Raw genomic sequence first — 8,317 nt, forward strand, 5'->3', positions numbered from 1 at the left:
TTTATTTATTTATCTGTTTATTTATTTATTTTAAAGTTGCAGGCACATATCAGATAAAAGTCTATTCAAGATATGAAGTTAGAATAACATTTAGAATCATAGAATATCCCAAGTTGTAAGGAACCCATCAAGTCCAACTCCTGGGTCCATAAAGGACCACCCAATTATTTGTTTTGCATTAACACCCTGAAGATTATTACTGAGCTTCCATGTTAGTCCACTTGACACAGTAATATCCGCCTCCTGAGTTCCCTGCATCTCACATTGGCTGATATTACCTACGGTGTTCAACAGCTCTGTCAATAACTGTAAAAATGTGTTTCAAGACCACTCTGTTAACCACTGTGACTAGTTTATATTTTCCCATGTGGGCGAGCTTTAAGTCATGCTTTGCATTACTTCTTAGAGTGATTGCTGTAGTCTGAGCAAGATGGATACTTAAAGTTGTAGCTTCTCTCTCAGTTGAGATTAGGCTCCATTGGCTTCAGTGTAGAGCAAAGAGGCTATGTAACTCAGTACTTATCAGCTCAGTACTTAGCTACTTTTCCTTACAGTTCTTGGGGAACTATAATGTAGCATGTGAAAGTGTTCAGTTGTTGAGAAAGGCATTCTACTATACTGTAACGCAAAGAAGACTCAGGATTGGAAGCTTTCCTAAAGATCTAAGAACTGGTATGTTTTGAAGTTCACTTAAAAAATCACAGGTAAAATATTTAAGAAATGCAATCAGAGAGAGAAAAAAAAAATCAGTAGGGAAATACCAGAAGTTTACAGTGAACTGGAGTAACTCTAAGGCTGATTAAATTAAATGTAATGCAGCAGTCACAGAAGGAAACTTTAGTTTGAAAATGGCCATCACATTGTGAAAGATGAACTAAGTTGATGAAGAAAGTAGGGAAGTGGAAGGCCAATATTGCAATGTACATGTACAGCACTTGTTTAGAATTAGACCATATTGAATAGAGCTGCTCAGAAATCTGGAAAGAAAACTGAGTAATGGCATGCAAAGACAAAAGGTTTGCCAGAAGGCAACATTTGTAATAAGTGCTTTCAAAGCGCTAAACTATCTTTTTGGATGTCATAGGAGAGAGTTGATGAGTTGAAGGTGACAAAGAGTCATCTTTTAGAAGACCATAAACAACAGGGAAAATACATAATTTTCAGAATCAGCAATCTATCAAAATTATAACCCATCATCATGGTATGCTGAGCAGTCATGGAAAAAAAAATCAGACCACTGGACTATGCTTAATAGCAATGATATATTTATAAATTTCCTAAAGCCTACTAAAATATTTCATTTCAGGACCTACTCTGCTTCTGATCTACTCATGTTAGAGATAAAAGGAGATCTCAATGGTTTACAAAGCTGCATTTCCCCCACAGTCCAAATACATTCTATGTTTTGGGGAAATCTGAATGAAATAACAGCAATATTAAGCAGAAAAATTCTTTATAACAGTCTGAACTGTGATTGCATCATGCTGACTAATGTAGCTTGACATATGGGAAGACTTCTGGTTGAAATTTTCCCCTAAGTTGTAAAGCAAAGATGAAGATTTTTAATAAAAGATGTATCCTCTAATTGACATATTACTATACAATGTTTCTCTGGAGGTTAAATGTTCTTCACTTCTAACTTTTTAAAATCTGTTTATCATTTAAAAAAATGAAGAATAGAACATTCCCTAAGATTAACTAGCGTAGCTAGCAAAGCAAACTTATGTAATAGAAACAAATTACATTAGACCACAGTAGCTGACATGAGAAAAAAAATATATAATTTCAAATAAGGTTTTTGAACTGTCAGAATCGATGAAAATTGGTGGTATTTGTGTACTTATGTCAACTTTTCCCTGTGGACTATATGGACTATATAGCCCCCATTTTAAAAGTGTTATGGCTCACTAAAAGATACTTCAAGCCCTTTATATTTGTCCTCTGAGTTATTTTGGATCTGGGTTATAGAAATTATCTTCATCTTTAAAGAAAAAAGTCCTATTTTCTTTAAAGCTCACAACTTATACCATATTTCTAAATGCACTGCTCTAAATTTTAAGCAGAAATGTCATATGTGACCATCTCTGACAGTAGAGTTAAAAACAAAGCACAAAATACTACAAAAATTTTAATCTTGAAATATATCAAGGAACAGTTTCTTAGTTTATATATTATAATTTTATATCCTTTTTTGAGCAAACTGTAGATAGATGTCTTAGCAGGAAGCAGATGTTGTAGGGAGAGATTTATAGTGGAAGCAAAGATACTTGTAGAAAAAAAATCTTTTATAGAATTAAATTCAGGCTAAAATAGAGAATTATATATGTAAATGAAGGTAAGAAATTATATTTTAACATGCACTGTAAGTATACTAGTATCCATAGGAGGGCTTTGGATAAGCAACGTTTCCAGGAAAGAAGCACAGTTTGGGGCTATAGTAAATGTTGAAGTGTGAGGAATGATGAACTTTTAGTGAAAATTTTGAGTTAGAAGTTTGTGGAAGACAAGAATGAGGGTAACTCACCAGCTATGCCCACTGTCTAACTTTCTTCATGGATAGTATTTATTTAAACAGATAAATAATGTCTCTTAAGTCATCATTCTTAATTGGGAAAAGTTTAGGTTCAGCTGCATGTCTACAAAGGGCTAGGGACAAGATAAGGCTAAATTTCTGTCCTCTTTCCTTTAGAGGTTCTGCAAATGTCCTTTGTTATTAGATGTAACGAAAATTAGGTTTCTGGACCTTCCTCATTTTTTAGGTTATCTGGAGAAATCAGCTTTTGCTGATATTGATCTTGAGATGAACTCATATCCAAAATGACATTATAGATGATAAAGTTTTGTTTAGCTGGTAAAAACACAGTTCAAAGATGAAGACAATTTTCTGTCCCCACCTCCAAAAGGGGGGAGAGAAAAAAAAAAGTGGAGATTAATCCTTTGCTTTGTATATTTTATATATAATAAACTGTAGTGGGTTAAAGTAGTGTACAGTAGTATACTGTATACACATACACATACAGTATACTACTGTATACTGTATACAGTATACAGTAGTATACTGTAGTGTACAGTTAAAGTGTAGTATATAAAATATCAGTGTAGTTGTAAAGTGCCTGGCACTCTATACGTAATATTATATTACGTATAAGTTTCTACTACAGTAGTAGTAGAAAATTAAATTTCTGAGTAAAAAACACCAGGCATTTTTTTGGAAGACCAAACTATGTTACATTTGCATATAGAAAAGTAGCATAATGAAATATCAGGTTTTATAAACATACATACAATCATACATACAAATCCTTTATTTTTCAGTGATTAAGTTCTAGCCAGTATAGCAAAATTCTGAAATTTTAAAGGAGGAGCTATCAGGTCATCTGAAATATTTCCTTTTTTTTTTTAAAAAAAAAAAAAAAAAAAGGCTGTTTTATTTTCCATTAGTCACACTTTCTGTACTGACATTTTCATCACCGTCATGTTGTAGATGTGTAGAACTTGTTATCCTCATAATTTGAATATTTCCCAAGATTTTTCTGAGTGAGACAGGACAATTCTATTTATTTGTTTGTCTGCTTATTTATTTATTTTTAAAGCGTGTTTTCAGAAGACTACAGAATATTAAAAAAAAAAAAAAAAAAGTAAAATTTCATTTTGTAACTTTTAATACTTTAATATTACACTGACTAATAGAACACAGTATTATTCTAGCAGAAATTTATCTAAAATTAATATTTTAAAGTAACATTGCATCTTATCAACAGTTATTCAAAGTTCTACCGTATAATCTTATTCTGACTTGGAACCCAGTCAATGTTTTTGATCACCATTAAGTCCTACTCAAAAGGCTACAACAAACAACAAAGTTTTTTGTTGTTCGTTTGTTTTTTGAGTAGGATGGTCTTACTGCAGTTATAAAAATATAATATCTAACATGTTCAGCTTCATAGAAAACATTGTTGTAGAGAGGAATTTCATAAAAAATGATGGTCGAGTGTCCTGGTTTCAGTTAGAACAGAAGTTTCAGATACAAAAATATGCACTTAAGTGTTTACATCCCTTGTGAGAAATACTACACTATGACTATCTCTAGCCTGTGAATAGCTTTATGTAATTAAAAAATAAATATCTCACAACTGTATTGGCTTCTAAAGTTTGAATTAGGATATCAAAATTTGGGAGAGGGAGACTTAAAGGAGTCATCTTGAAAAAATTACCTCTTGGTGAAGCTGGAAGTTACCAAGCATTAGTCATGCTCAGTTTTCTGATAATATACCTTCATTAAGTTTGAAAGGTAAATGCATTTTATGATCAGGGTAACTTGTTGATAAATTAAACCAATTCACACTTTGAAATTGCATTATTATAATCTGTGGTATACTGCACAGGTCAGGACAGTGGTAAAAGGGAAGTTTCTAGCCGTTTTCTGAAGTAGCCTGGTTACTTTATATTGAACAGGTTTCACAAGCCTGGAAGGGAGAAAAAGAAGAAATACTATCTAACTCTGCCCAATAACGGCATGTGACAGATGGGATTTATGAATCTCATGACTTGGTCTTTATTGATCAGAAGCTGATCATAACAATTGAGATAATAAAAATAGAGTTAAAACCATTCACAAATAATGCTTGGACTTAATAAAGAATAGGCTTTATTGATTTGTAATGTCAACTGTGTTTGAAAGAGACATACCATATGCTCAGCATATGAAAATAGCAGAAATAAAAATCAAAAGAAATCTCTACAACCCTTTCAACCAATAAAGTTTTAAATGTGTTTGTAAAGAATTGAGTGGGCTTACTGCAGCAACCCATGTGTGTTTCATAATATCCCATTGTCTACATGAACAGTACAAAAAAATCAGTTAAAATCAATTAAGTATGTTTTTGCTGGTAACTTGTGTAAAACTGTTTTACTATTTTACCAATATTTTTCTGGCTTCTGATCTATCTTAAGTATATTTCCAATAGGAAAAAAAAAAAAAAGAAAAATATTTTTGTCAGTGTCTTTTCTATGTAACGTACCTGCCATGGATGCACAACATTCCAATGTGAAAACAATCATAACCTGATTTGGCATGCCTTCATCTTCCAAAAATATTTTTTAAGCATTTTATATGTCTCTTATAAATCTCCTGCATCCCATCATGTCAAATTCTGGTCATAGGCCAAAGAACCTCTGGCTTCATGCACTATTTTAAGATAGCATGCCAAAAATGCATATTTGAGAAATCAAAGAAATAATGCAGTGTAGATATATGATGTGTAAAGTAAGACTTGATGTTGTTACAAAGGATTTTAATGTGGAACCTACAGCCTTTGGAATCTGGCATATGAAAAAGATGTTTATGTTTATTTACTACCTAATCCATAAGAATTGTAAGAATATGAACATTGTTTCATTCACTACAGGATTAGGAGTAGTTGCCTCCTACAGTACGTGTTCATGTTAAACTCATACCCTACTGCCATTAGGTGAGATGGGTTTTCTCATCTGTTTTTTGCCAAAATTGATTTCACACAGATGTGGAAGCTCACAGTTCTCATATCTAGACTTTTTGCAAGGTATATGTATGAACATTGATCGTACATGTAATTACTCCACTGGTCAATTCAATGTAAGTTTTGAGAACTTGTAGGGTTTTTTTTGTTTGTTTGTTTGTTAAGTGATTGACAGTTTTTTGAATTGCAAAACTGTTTAATTATAATAGAAGCAATGAAAATTAATTTAAGGAAGAAAATAAACTAGAAAATATACTGCCGAAAACACACTACTTCTTTTATTAGCTATTTCTTTAAGAATCTTTCCACTGGAACTTATCTTTGTTCTAGTCTACCCCCAATCTTCCTCTTCTCTTTTAGAAAATGTCTTGTAAATGTTTAAGATGGTCTGTGCCTAGCTGTTCCTTATGTTATGTAGCTTTGGAAAAGAGCAAAATAATGGGACTTCTCAGTGTCAAGATTGTTTACTAACCTTTTATCTCCTTCTTGGTCAAAATTTGTTATAGATTGAGACTTTTCTCATGTCCTATTTGAGAGTCAGCAATTAATCTAGAACTTCATTCTATAACTTTGTTACATCATTTGACCAAGAACTTAAATTAGTACAGATCAGCATTTCTGAATTGTTAATTGTCAAGTGTTAGCCTTGGCTAGCAGCCAAATACATCCTTCCCTCCCCTCCCCCAGTAGCTTGTCCCCTCTCCCATGGGAGGGTAAGAAAACAGAATGAAGGTGTGAACACTCATGGATCAAGATAACATCAATTTAACTCGGGAAACAATAGCTGTGTGTACAAGCAAAGCAAAAAAAGCTTGAATTTGCTACTACCCATTTACAGGTCACTTTCCATCCACTTCGTGTAGGGCCTCAGTATGTGAAACGGTTGTTTGAGTATCTAATACCTTACTTCCTTCCTCTTCCTTTCCTTGAGCATTTATTACTGAGCGTAACATCATATGGCATAATATATCCCTCTGGTCAATTTGTGTTAGCAATCCCAGCTACATCCCCTCAAAGATTTTGCCCATCAAGAGCCTGCTTGGTGGAGAAAAAGAAAGCACTGATGCTGTGCAAGTACTCTTCAGCAATTTTTGAACAATCAGTACTTTTTTAGCCAGAAATCCAAAGTGCAGTAACATAGCACTGCTATGAAGAAAGTTTACTCCATCCCAGCCAGACTCAGTACATTAATATTGACCAAATATTCTTCAAAAAGATGAACAAAACAATGCATAGTAGAGGACTTCTAATGATGAACTCTTTTCCAGCAACTCCTACCAGGTCAGGCTTCTTGCATCAGGGAAAAAGCTTGGCATGCCAGAGCAAGAGGAAAGTAAACAGTGTGATTATCAATATATCTCTCAAACTCTTTGCCTTCATTGTTATTGATTCATCTGTCACATGTCTATTTAAAAAGAATATATTTAAGAAAATCATTTATTTAGGAAATAATATGTTTAGTTGCTAACAAACATGAAGGTCTTGAAAAGCAAAAAGAAATGAAATAGGACAGGCTTTTAGCACTGGCTTTTAATAACAACTTCTATGTTCATCCTGAAAGAGTTAAAGTACTTTGTAGTGTGAAATGTGCAGTTGAGCTACTTGCTGAGGTGATCGGCTCCGGGGCAGATGTGTTCTGCAGCAGAGTGGGGCATTGGGCAGGCAGGGCTAATTTTTCCAGCACCAAGCCCACTCGAGGGAGCTGCCAGGACGCGGCAGCCTTCACAAAGGAGGTGAACGAGGCGAGAACGAGGCATAGGTGGAGCCAGCAGCAAAGGCGGAGACAACAGATCCCCCCCCCCCCAGACTGTTCATAAGCTGCTCCTAGAGAGCAGGGAGTGTGGCGCGTCAGAAGGGTGAGGTGTGACAGTTAACAGGAAGGGCAAATAGTGTTGTGCGTTAGAAGGGTGAGGTGCGGCAGTTAGCCTAGGCAGGGCGAGCAGGAAGGGCAGAGCATTCCCCCTGCCCATACGAACACCTCTTCTCACGGTGGTCTACCGCTAGCTCAGCTGCAATGGTGTACACCAGGTACAGCACGCTCTCCAGGAAGTCTGTACACACACAGGCTGACTGCCCGCTCAAAACTGCGGCAGTTCAGGACTCCAGGTGCAGGGAGTGACTGAGGCTGTTGCTACCACCTGCAGGGGGCAAAGAGACTGTGTGCGTGAGGTGTGAGCAGGTGGACGACCTGGCCTGCCTCATGGCAGAACTCAAGGAGGAGGACAGGTACTGGGGTGAGACACCCCAAATGGTGTTGCTGTTGGGCAGAGGCAGGGGACCTAGGAGTTGAGGAGGAATGGAAACAGGTCCCTGCTGGACATCGCAGGCGATGCCACCCCCCACCAGCCCCACCTTCCCAGGTGCCCTTACGCAACAGGTTTGAGGCCCTGGAGCTTGAGAGACCAGTAGCTGAGGAAGAGGTAATAAGTCTACCCAGGAGGATGCCTAGGGCGAGGAAGTCGACTCCACGCCTCAGGACTGTCTCCACCAGGACAGAAAGAAGGGTGATTGTTGTGGGTGACTCCCCTTCTCAGGGGAACGGAGGACCCTATTTGTCGGCCTGACCCTACCCGTAGGGAAGTCTGCTGCCTCCCTGGGGCCAGGGTCATGGACATTGCCAGAAAGCTTCCCAACCTGGTTCGCCCCTCTGACTATTACCCTCTTTTAACAGTCCAGGCTGGCAGTGATGACATTGAAGAGAGAAGCCTGAAGACCATCAAACGGGACTATAGGGGACTGGGACGGTTAGTGGATGGAGCTGGTGTACAGGTGGTGTTTTCGTCCATCCCTACGGTGGCAGGGAGGGGTACAGAGAGGAC

Source organism: Aythya ferina (genome assembly GCF_964211825.1).
Source record: "Aythya ferina genome assembly, chromosome: 8".
Taxonomy (NCBI): domain Eukaryota; kingdom Metazoa; phylum Chordata; class Aves; order Anseriformes; family Anatidae; genus Aythya; species Aythya ferina.